Raw genomic sequence first — 12,425 nt, 5'->3', positions numbered from 1 at the left:
TCTCCAGAATGTTGCCAGATCTGCTGAGGTTTTTCCAGAATTTCAGGTTTTTTTCTAGAATTTATTCCTGGATTAGGCACGGCTGGCTGAATTCTTTCCAGCTGTAAACTGTAAAGTTTACAGCAGATATACTCAGCAAATCTTTGAGGAGAAAGTGAGGTCTGCAGATGCTGGAGATCAGAGCTGGAAATGTGTTGCTGGAAAAGCGCAGCAGGTCAGGCAGCATCCAGGGAACAGGAGAATCGACGTTTCGGGCATAAGCCCTTCTTCAGGATTCCTGAAGAAGGGCTTATGCCCGAAACGTCGATTCTCCTGTTCCCTGGATGCTGCCTGACCTGCTGCGCTTTTCCAGCAACACATTTCCATACTCAGCAAATCTGGCAACGTTCTGGAGACAAAACAGATCCAGCCACCCTTCTTCAGAACTGGACCCAAAACATTAACTCTGGTTTCTCTCCGCAGAAGCTGCCAGACTTGCTGAGTTTTACCAGCAATTTCTGTTTTTGTTTCTGATTTGATTAGATTAGATTTCCCAGAGTACAGAAACAGGCCATTTCGCCAAACAAGTCCACACCGACCCTCCAAAGAATAACCCACCCAAACCCATTCCCCTACACTATATTTACCCCTAAGTAATGCACCTTATTGACACATCCCTGAACACGATGGGCAATTTAGCATGGTCAATTCACCTAACCTGCACACCTTTGGATTGTGGGAGGAAACCCACACAGACACAGAGAAGAATGTGCAAACTCCACACAGGCAGTCATCTGAGGCTGGAATCAAACCCAGATCCCTGGTGCTATAAGGCAGCAGTGCTAACCACTGAGCCACCATTTCTACCACCCAGAGTTCTTTCGGTTTTTGGATAGATTCTAGTGTCAATAGATTGTGTGGAAAGTGACTTTAGCTGCGGACCATTGTTTGGGACAAACTGGATTTTTGTTTTCTTTCTGATTTAGTCTGTGACTTGGCGGAAGTGCTTTAGGATAACATAGTGTAGTGAATTTTTAAAAATACATGTAGTTGTGTGCTATTTTGCAAGAAGTGTTGTTGCATGTACTGGCATATTTTACACTTTTACTTAATCATTTTTGTTTCTTCACTTAAGTAAATTTCATTTGCAAGTGGCTATCTCTTTATTTGTGACAACAGGAATCTGACTGACTAGTTTCTGATACTGAGCTTCAGATAACTTCTGATTAGATACAGATAAATGATATGTATATATTAGCAATATCACCTCCCTTTCTAAACTCAGATTTTGTTGTGACTAGTGGAAGAGAGACAAAGAGAGGAATCAGTTCCCTCACATTGACATAGCACCACATTGCAGTGATATTCAGGCTAGCCTGCCCACAGCAAAGTTCTTGGCTGCAGGAGAAAGCCATTTCTTTCTGATCCCAACTATGTCCTCAGCTTTCCTGCCTCCGGTCCATCATTCCTGAGTCAGGATAACTCCACCCTTCACGTCAAGCAGCCAATGGGTTCTTAAGTGTTGGTTGTTTGTGAAGTTATGAATCAATGACTGTGGGGCACAGGTACAGAGGCTGCCTGAAGCCCCCTGCAGTGTCATTAGGGAATTGAAAAATCCCTTCCTCAATCTCTCTGACAGGATTGGAATAATGCTGTTTGACCAAAAGGGAGTCTTTTTGGAATCTCCCTTCTGTGTAATGAAACATAGAAATCTCTAATACAGCACTAGCCGCTGTCTGTTTTTCTAACAGCTGATTCGTTTGAATGCTTATAAAATATGATTTATACTAATAGTGAGCATGCCTGCTTATGTAATGATCTATAATGATTTTCATCTTTCTTAATGCATTTATGCTGAGAGATACTAAAGAACAAGCTGACTATTGTGTGCACTTTCCCTTTGAATGATGGAAAACTGGCTTCAGGCTAAAGATCCCATGACTACATTTGTGGTTTCTTTATATTAAAAAAAAATCATGTAATCGTTGACTTCTGGTATGCGTCATGTACTTTTTGAAATAACCTGCTGAGTTCAGCATACATATGTATTGACGGGACTGGGTGAAATAATTCAAACACATAAGGCACTCTCCTGACCTGTGTAAGCTAGCTGCCAGGGAAGCAGGGCAGGGGGAAATAATCACAGTCCCTTCTCCATGGTGCATTGATTAATCTGTCGCGCACTCTGTCCCTCCCCGCAGACTCCCTCTTTATTACCAAGACATGTCGATCAAATCAGTTCCTAGCTCATCAAAAGAAAACCTCTTTTTTTTTATTGGATGTGCTCCTGGGAGCTGCAGGCATTTTTTTCAGTCCGTTTAAGTTGAATCCTTGCTTCTCCCAAGCACCATACTGAGTGCTATCACTGAGGTTGTTGTTAAACTTGAAACTTGGGCAGTACAGTGGCTCAGTGGTTAGTACTGTTGCCTCATAGCACCAGGGTCCCGGGTTCAATTCCAACCTCGGGTGATTGTCTGTGTGGAGTTTGCACATTCTCCTTGTACCTGCATGGGGAGAGAGGAGAGGTGGAGTGGTAGAATCAGGTTGACCATTCAGCACACACACTTAACAATTTCAGTCTCCTTAGGTCTTCACCCTGATATTTCCTAAGCTGCATGGGCTCCACAGGCTCTCATATGAGCTACATTGGATTCCCAGACAGGAATACTGCAGGAAACATAACATCACATTCTTTTCTTCTCCATGATGATGTTGATAGCTCAGTGGTTAACACTACTGCCTCACAGCACCAGGACCCCAGGTTCAATACTACCCTTAGGTTTAAGGTGAGAGGGGAAAGATTTAAAAGGGACCTAAGGGGCAATGTTTTCATGCAGAGGGTGGTGTGTGTGTGTGGAATGAGCTGCCAGAGGAAGTGGTGAAAGCTGTTACAATTGCAACTTTTAAAAGACATCTGTGTGGGTATATGAATAAGAAGGATTTTGAGGGATATATGCCAAATATTGGCAAATGAGGCTGATTAATTTAGGATATCTAGTCAGCATGGACAAGTTGGACCGAAGAGTCTGTTTGCGTAATGTACAGCTCTATGACTGTATGAGTCTTCCGTTTGCCCTAAACTGCACTGCACTCAACTTGTAAAAGCTGCTCATTATCACAGTGAAATGACAGCTATTTGAACACAGAGTCCCGGACAGATGCTCCCATTGTAAGCACTGAGGGAGAGCTGCGTTGTAGGAGGTGTGATTAGGTTGATGGTAAATGTTACTACACAGAACAGTCCTTTCAACCCAACTGGAGTTTAGAACGTATTAACATACAAATCAGCAGCAGAATTGGATCATTCAACCCCTTGACCCTCCTCTGGCATTCAATAAGATCATAAGAAAAACTTAAAGAATTAGAAGGATAAAAAGCACCATGAAGTATCCTTGGCAAGTAGAACTAAGGAGAATCCCGAGATATTTTATCTCTACATTTGGAGCAAGAAGGTGGCTAAGGAAAGGGTAGGTTCACTCAAGGACAAAGGTGGGAACTTATACATGGACCAGAGAAAGTGGGTGAGGTCCTTAATGAGTATTTTGCATTGGTATTCACTAAGGAGAAGGATGTGGATGATGGTAAGATTAGAGAGGGGGTTGATATTCTATGATATGTCAAAGCTAAGAAGGAAGAAGTGTCGGGTGTCTTGAGAAAACATTAAAGTAGATAAGTCTCCAGGGCCTGATGGGATCAATCCCAGGATACTAAGGGAGGCAAGGGAGGAGATTGCTGGGCCCTTGACAGAGATCTTTGTATTCCCTTCAGCCACAGTTCTCAGAAGGCTGTAGAATAACCAATGTTGCTCTTTTGTTTAAGAAGGGCAACAAGTAAATCAAAGAAATTATAGGCCGGTGAGCCTTTCAGCAATAGTTGGGAAATTATTGGAGAAGGTTCTTAGGACAGGATTTTCTGGCATTTGGAAAGGAATGGATTTATAATCAACATTAGTGGGGGAGGTGGTAGGAGCAGTTATGATGCCAAACTTTTAGAGGCATGTTGACAGACAAGCGAACAGGCAAGGAATAGAGGGATATGGATGATGTGAAGGCAAATGAGATTGGTTTAGAATGGCATCTTGGTCAGCGCAGACATGGTGGGCTGAAGGGCTTTTTCCTCTGCTACACTGTTCTTTGTTTTATGTTGATCTAATTGTAAGCTCAAATTCACATTCCTGTCTGCCTCCAAAAACATTTCAAACTCTTAACAATAATCAATACCATAAAAAATATTCAAAGATCCTGGAAGTGTCTGAAGGAGACAAACACCATTTTCAGGAATAGAGTTACAAAGACTGATAACCTTCTGGAAGAACTAATTTTGCCTTACCTTTTAAATGAGTGGCTCTTAATTTTTAAATAGTAACTCCTAGTCCTAGATTCTCAATAAGGGAAAACATCCTCTCCAAATCTCCCCTGTCAAGACAACTCAGGATTTTATACATTTCAGTCAAGTCACCTACTAATCTTCTCAGCTTCAATGGCTATGAGCCTAACCCACCTATTCCAGGTATTAGTGTGGGAAACTGTCTTTGAACTCCTTCCAATGTGTTTACATCCTTCCATAAGTAAGGTGACGAATACTGTACACAAAGCTTCAGGTGTGATCTCACCATTGCTTGAACAACTTAAGAATAATATCCTCTTTTTTATTCAATCCTCCACATTATATATGATAACATTCTATTAGCTTTCTAATTAATTGCTAATTACATTTGCGATTATGGACAAAACAATATAAGTTTATCCAACATTCTCCATAACGAAAACTTTCCTGACAAAGCAACATCTTGGTAAACCTTCTCTGCACCCTCTCCAAGTATTCAGATCTCCAGGTTTACAGATCTTTGCTCACTCTATTAACCTATCTATATCATTTTGTATACTCCTTATATCTTCTTCACAAACTAACTTTATACCTATTTCTGTGCGATCAGCAAATTTGGTAATACTGCCTTTTATTCCTTCATTTCAGTCATTTATATAAATTTCCAGCATCGTTTTCTGTCACTATCACTTATTGCATCTTGCACCTGAGTAAGAGGCAATTTGATTGAACTGTGTGAAATCTTGAGGAGATTTGACAGGGCAGTTGTGCAGAGGATGTTTCCTCTTGTGGAAGAATCTAGAATTAGGAGTCACTGTTTAAAATTCACAGATAGCCAATTTACAACAGAAATTAGAGTCATAGAGTGATAGAGATGTACAGCATGGAAACAGACCCTTCGGTCCATCTCATCCACACCAACTAGATATCCTAAACTAATCTAGTCCCATTTACCAGCACTTGGCCCACATCCCTCTAAACCCTTTCTATTCATATACCCATAATGATGCCTTTTAAATGTTATAATTGTACCAGCCTCCACCACTTCCACTGGCACCTCATTCCATACACACACCACCCTCTGCATGAAAAAGTTGTCCCTTCGGTTCCTTTTAAATCTTTCCCCTCTCACCTGAAAATTATGCCCTCTAGTACTGGGCACTGCCACCCCAAGGAAATTCAGAGTTGAGAGGGTGTTGCGAGAAGAGCACAGCAGATTAGGCAGCATCCAAGGAGCAGGAAAATTGACGTTTCGGGCCGGAGCCTTTCATCAGGAATGAGGCTGGGAGTCTCGGGGATGGGGAGATAAATGGGAGGGGGTGGGGCTGGGGAGAAGGTAGCTGAGAGTGCAATAGGTGCATGGAGGTGGGGATGAAAGTGATAGGTCAGAGAGGAGGGTGGAATAGATAGGTTGGAAGAAAGATTGACAGCTGGGACAGGTCATGAGGGTGGTGCTGAGCTGGAAGTTTGGAACTGGGGTAAGGTGGGGGAGGGAAAATGAGGAAACTGGTGAAGTCCACATTGATGCCCTGGGGTTGAAGTGTTCTGTGGTGGAAGATAAGGCGTTCTTCCTCCAGGCGTCAGATGGTAAGGGAGTGGCGATGGAGGAGGCCCAGTACCTGCATGTCTTCGGCAGAGTGGGAGTGGAGTTGAAATGTTTGGCCAAGGGATGGTGGGGTTAATTGTGCGGGTGTCCTGGAGATGTTCTCCAAAGCGCTCTGCGAGAAGGTGTCCAGTCTCCCCAGCAACACACTCTCAACTCTGAACTCCAGCATCTGCAGACGTCACTGTCTCCACCTTGTCTATTCACCCTATCCATGCCCCTCATGATTTTATAAACCTCCATAAGGTCACCCCTCACCCTCCGACACTCCAAGGAAAACAGCCCCAACCTATTCAGCCTCTCTTTATAGCTCAAACCTTCCAACATCCCTGTAAATATTTTCTGAACCTTTTCAAGTTTCACAACATCCTTCTATTAGGAGCAAGAACAGCATTGCATACAATATTCCAAAAGAGGTTGAACCAATGTCATGAGTAGAACAGTTTTTTTTAATAGCTTTCTGAAAATGTTCATGCAGACTGCTTCTTTAATGCATTGCTTAATCACACTGAGTAATAATTTTTCCTGTCTCAAAGAATTGTGAATCTTTAGAAGTCTCTTCCTTCAAAGGAGGTGAAATCAAAGATTTTAAATATTTTTCAGGCAGAGGTAGCTAGATTCTTGTCAAGATATAAAAGGGACATAAAGGGCAACATTTTCATGCAGAGGGTGGTGCGCGTGTGGAATGAACTGCCAGAGGAAGTGGTGGGGAGGTACAATTACAACATTTAAAAGGCATCTGGATAGGTATATGAATAGGAAGGTTGAGAGAGATATGGGCCAAGTGCTGGCAAATGGGACTAGATTGGGTTGGGATATCTGGTTGACGTGGACGAGTTGAACCGAAGGGTCTGTTTCCGTGCTGTACATCTCTATGACTCGATGACTCTAAGTAAGAGTTGAAAAATGATCAGGGATAGGCAGGAATGTGAATTGTGCGTGGATACCTCAACCCACATTTTCAAACATTCTGTCACTGCCTTACGTATAAACAAAATGGGTACTGCATGGTCGAATTTTACTCTCTCTGATCCCAGCTTCTTGCTTTTTGATGTTGTTGAGCTGGCTCTTTAGGGTTTTTCTCACTGATTCCACAATGAATATACGCTCAGACTCAGGCTAAGAAAGGCATCTGTTTCTGTAATGCTGTAAAATTCAATGTGTCAATGATATCAAAGTAGTTTCTCATGGGTATGCATCCACTGCAAAGAATCTCGTAAAGTTTAGATGTAACTAGCAATCGCAATAACAGGCCACAGGAGGTGGAGTGTCCAAAATGGAAAGAAATTCCCTTTTGAGATTGGGACCACAATACATTGTTGGGGCAGAGTAAGTGGGGCTTTGCTACTTACTCAATTATAATGATGACCTGGGAGCATTAATAGTTGGTTCAGACACTTCAAATATAGAATCATTTAATTTCTAAACTTCCCTCAGCTTTGTAAGTGTAAAGTTTGTCACATGAAAAATAAAGTTTCTAAACAAAACAGAATCATTGATAAGTAGTTAATAATGTATGGATGCTGATCTACTTGAAATAACAAAATGCCAATGGCATGAATAAAAATCATTCATTGTGACAGCAATTCCTACAAAGGCCTGAATTTTTGTTTCAGTGGAAAGGTTCCCAGTCTTCGTGCAAATGGCACCAAAATGGGTACTGCATGGTCGAATTTTACTCTCTTTGATTCCAAGTTCTTGCTTTTTGATATTGTTGAGCTTGCTTTAGATGTTTTCTTACTGAGAAAAAGTGGGAGACTCAGCCCCGAACTAAGTCTTATTTTCACAGGAGGGGGATCAAGGGCAGGTTGCACTTTGTAGTTCACTAATTCATGGAAGCAACAGCACACATTAAAATGTGGCTGCCTTCACTTTGATTACATTTACTTTAATGAGATGCTTGTAATGTGATGTTTTCCACTTCTGATATAGAGACAAAAAATCTAAGCTCACAGGGGTTCTTCAGAGAAGTAAGGTACCCTGTCAGTCTCCTCTGCTCAAAGGAAAACAACCCCAGTCTATCCAATTCCCCTTTATAAATAAAACTCCCCACCGCTAATCCAATACATTCTGAGGAAAGGTCACTGGATCCGAAACATTGATGCTGCTTTCTCTCCACAGACGCCAGCAAACCTGCTGAAGTTCTCCAGCAATTTCTGTTTTCATTTCAGATTTCCAGTATCCGCAGTTTTTCTGCCTTTTGTTTAATGTCCTTGTAAACTTCCTTTGCCCCCTCTCCAGTGCAATCACATCCCTCCTGTAATGTGGATTTCAGAACTGCACACAATACTCCAGCTGTGCTGTAGTCAACTTTTTACAGAGTTCCAGAATCAATTCCCTCCACTTAAACTTCGTGCTTGAGGTAATATAAAGACAAGTATTTTGTGTGACTTCTTAACGACTTTATCTACCTGTTGTGATACCTTAAGTGACTAATATATATGCACCAAGTTCTTACTGATCCTCAGTACTTCCCAGACTCCTATCATTCATTATGTATTCCCTTGCCTTGTTGCATATTTTGGGATTGATTATTGTCGCTTTAATAATCTTTAAATATGTGTCATAGGTAAATAGCTTGGTTTATTCTATTTTAGCTTCATTTGTTTTGTTCATACCTTCTGTTTAATCGATAGCTGCACTCTGTTGCATTTCTTGCTTATGTTTAGTGAGTGACCACTTTGTCAAAACCGAAACAAATCAAAATAAAATCAATCAAAGCAGGTTCTTGCCTGGGGTTTTACTTGTCCGGTAAGACCAAAGATTGTAATACTAAGTTGCAAAGTATGTTTACATGACACCATAGGAAAGACATTAAAGAAATGGAAGACATTTAGATGGCACAGGGAACTTGTGAATACTAAAGAAGGTGGTGGGGATGGGAGAATGAATAGATAAATTTAAAACAAGTAAAGAAATCTAGGGCAGACAAAGATGCAGATTAATAACAATAATATAAGCACACCTCGCTAGAAGAATTCTGACTCACCTTTCACATGACCAGCATCTCGATATGGATTTATTTCAAAAGAGGCTTCACCTTAAATAAGGGGATCTTTCAGACTCTGGAAATGGCAAAGAATGGACCCAACTTATTATTTCTCAATTGATTCTGGAGTTTTGCCCTCCTCTTCTGTATTTGGGGACGGCACGGTGGTTCAGTGGTTAGCACTGCTGCTTCACAGCACCAGGGTTCCAGCCTCGGGTGACTGTCTGTGTGGAGTTTGCATATTCTCCCCGTGTCTGCATGGGTTTCCTACGGGTGCTCTGGTTTCCTCCCACAGTCCAAAAGGTATGCAGGTTAGCTGAATTGGCCAAGATAAATTCAGGAATGTGTGGGCTGGGTGCATTAGTCAGGAGTAAATGTAGAGTAATAGGGTTGGGGAATGGATTTGGGTGAGATATTCTTTGGAGTGTTGGTGTGGACTTGTTGGGCCAAATGGCCTGCTTCCACACTGTAGGGGTTCTAATTCTCATTCTAATTTGGAGGGCTCACATGTTGGTATTCAAAAGGATTTCCTGCTACCAATAGCCTTCTCATTGTAGTTAAACTGCATAAGATGTGGAATTGGCTTAATATTGGATCGTTTGTCTATTCACGGAGAATAGTGAGTTTTTTGGAACCCGTTTCATTTGGTTTGGTGAGAAAGAGCCTGTCTCAGATGCCAGCATGTTGAATTTGATTAAAATCAGCCTATTTGGACATCTTATGATACAACCCTAGGGTTGGGACTTGAACCTAGACTCCTGGACTAGAGGTAGGGACATTACCATTGCACTACAAGATCCTAACCTCCTATATTGAAGGTTAGTAGAGGAACAGTTTCCATGTGCATAGGCAATTTCCCAGACTGGTGTTGATCAATTAAGAAATTAGGAGCAACATTTTTGGGCAGCACGGTGGCACAGTGGTTAGCACTGCTGCCTCACAGCGCCAGAGACCTGGGTTCAATTCCCGCCTCAGGCGACTGACTGTGTGGAGTTTGCACGTTCTCCCCGTGTCTGCCCGGGTTTCCTCCGGGTGCTCCGGTTTCCTCCCACCATTCAAAAGATGAGCAGGGTCAGGTGAATTGGCCATACTAAATTGCCCGTAGTGTTAGGTAAGGGGTAAATGTAGGGGTTTGGGTGGGTTTCGCTTCAGCGGGTCGGTGTGGACTTGTTGGGCCGAAGGGCCTATTTCCACACTGTAGTCTAATCTAATCTAATTTTCCAGCGTCCCTTTGTTCCTCCATTGTGCTCTAGTTATATTTCTTTCTTTCTTGTCTCCAGTAGGAGTTTACATAGATAGTCATATCTAGTCACACAATGTTCCTCTCATCAGGAGTGTGCAGTTGACTTGGAGTAGCTGGGTTTTTCCTGCCTGTCCTTTTCCTATGTAGGCATGAACACTTTGTCTGACAGCATTAAGCAGCATTCCCTGTCATTTTCTTTCTGGATGCATGAGCCTCCAAGGTCTGTGCATGGAGTATTGTCCAAAATCAGAAGGTCAATGCCGTGATTGGCATACTGGCGGCAATAGCTGTGCACAGAGCCTCAGAGCAGCTGTGCACACGCACTGCCTCACAGCTTAGAAGGAACATAGCCCATAATTAAAAATAAAATAACCTCCTTTCATCCATTTTGCATACCTCTTGAAGATTAAACATCTCTTTTCAAGACAATAAAGCTCAAAGTTCTTCAAACATTCCCCAACAATACATTAGAGTTTAGTGTCATGTATTGCTCTAATGCTGTTTTCCCTCCCTCTCTTAGTAAGAACAAAGAACAAAGAAAATTTACAGCTCAGGAACAGGCCCTTCGGACCTCCAAGCCTGAGCCAATCCAAATCTACTGTCTTAACCTGTCGCCCAATTCCTAAGCATCTGTATCCCTCTACTCCCTACCTACTCACGCATCTGTCCAGATGCATCTTAAAAGAATCTACCGTGCCTGCCTCTACCAGCTCTGTTGCAACGCGTTCCAGACACCCACCACCCTCTGCGTAAAGTACTTGCTGCATGTATCCCCGTTAAATTTTTCACCTCTCACCTTGAAAGCATGACATCTTGTTATTGGATCCTTCACCCTGGGAAAAAGCTTATCTCTATCTACCCTGTCTATACCCTTCATGATTTTGTAAACCTCAATCAGGTCCCCCCTCAATCTTATTTTTTCTAATGAAAACAAACCTAACCTACTGAATCTCTCTTCATAGCGAGCACCTTCCATACCAGGCAATATCCTTGTAAACCTTCTCAGTACCCTCTCCAAAGTGTCCACATCCTTTTGGTAATGTGGCAACCAGAACTATACACCACCACCTGGTCTACAACCTACTGAGATCACTGAGCCCCTCCCAATCTAGTCTCTTGACCATTGCTAATTTTAACAATTCACCACTGGGGGCCATGCCTACACCTACCTAGACCCTAAGTTTTATTTCTTCCTTAAAATTTGCTTTCTCAATCTTTCATAAAAATGTTCCATAAAACATCTCCATGCACATTTGGTTATCTAAGTGCACCCTTTCTGACTTCATCTCAATTTTATTTTGTTATTTCTCAAACATCTTAGAAGTACAGCTGCAAAAACATCTACAGATCTATGATATTAGAAGGTAATTATAGTTTTCAGAACTCTACAAAATTGAGCACATTGAGTTCAATGACAAAAGCAAAAATATTAACAGGAAACAAATTTTCTTTATTTGGATATGACCCCTTTTGCTTTCTATAGAAGGGAGTTCAGAGTCAATCATTTTGCTGTAGGTCGGGAGTCATATGTAGGCTGGTCTAGTTAATGTTAGCAGATTTCTGTCCCTAAGATTATTTGTGCGAAACAGCAGAGCAAAACAGAAACACTGACCTGTCTTTAAAGTACAGCTGAGGCGAGAGGAAAGCTGTAAAAGAGAAGCCAGGGCTAGGGTGCTGTAAGTATTCAGGTCAGTGCTAAGTAAGTGAGCACTAAGGGGGGAAGCGAGCAGCCCTAAGATGCCTCTTGGTCCAATCAGAGCTGAGTGCCTGTCCCTGCACACCATTGGCTTCTCAGCATCCTTTCAATGTTCATTAGACATTGCTAAAAGGAGACCAAAAATTGAAGTTCGTGGTCTTGGATGTGAGAAACAGATTTGAAGAGAAGTGACGCCAATTTATACAGAATGAGAAGTAGTGCATTCGTTAAACCATAATTGATATGGAGATGCATCAAGAACAGTTAATTGTCAATGTTAATTTCCAGACTAGGCAGGTAGATTCTGATTGGACAGGGTGTTGCCTCAGGGATGCAAGGAGATTGGCTGACTTCATGACTCCTTTTGAGAAAAGATTTAATATATGGACAAGTTCTGTTTGCATACAAAAAACAAGGGACTGTGTATTTATTTATGAAGCTACTAGCATGCACAATGCATCACACTGTTAACCAAAGTGATGATCTTCATTGGTTTCAGTGTAAGCACAGACCTGAGGATTTAATCAATTATGTAATAAATGTTTTTCAATAGCAGTTCACATCAAATGATGAATATATTTTTCAGAGG

The 12,425-nt window shown here is 41.8% G+C and overlaps 1 long non-coding RNA gene across 1 annotated transcript; it reads right to left on the bottom strand.

Moving 5' to 3' along the window:
• Positions 1 to 2,239: 2,239 nt before the first annotated feature.
• Positions 2,240 to 11,826, bottom strand: LOC148148257 (uncharacterized). The gene is made up of 3 exons (XR_015759007.1): positions 11,753 to 11,826; positions 8,898 to 8,973; positions 2,240 to 2,483 (listed from the first exon to the last, which is right to left on the bottom strand). It is a non-coding gene; the product is annotated as an uncharacterized LOC148148257 (long non-coding RNA).
• Between the last annotated feature and the right edge of the window lie 599 nt (positions 11,827 to 12,425).

This window comes from Chiloscyllium plagiosum, unplaced genomic scaffold, assembly GCF_037043375.1.
Source record: "Chiloscyllium plagiosum isolate Xiang-an unplaced genomic scaffold, Cpla_swu_hap1 HiC_scaffold_13, whole genome shotgun sequence".
Lineage (NCBI taxonomy): Eukaryota > Metazoa > Chordata > Chondrichthyes > Orectolobiformes > Hemiscylliidae > Chiloscyllium > Chiloscyllium plagiosum.
This window is presented reverse-complemented; position numbering and strand designations above follow the sequence as displayed.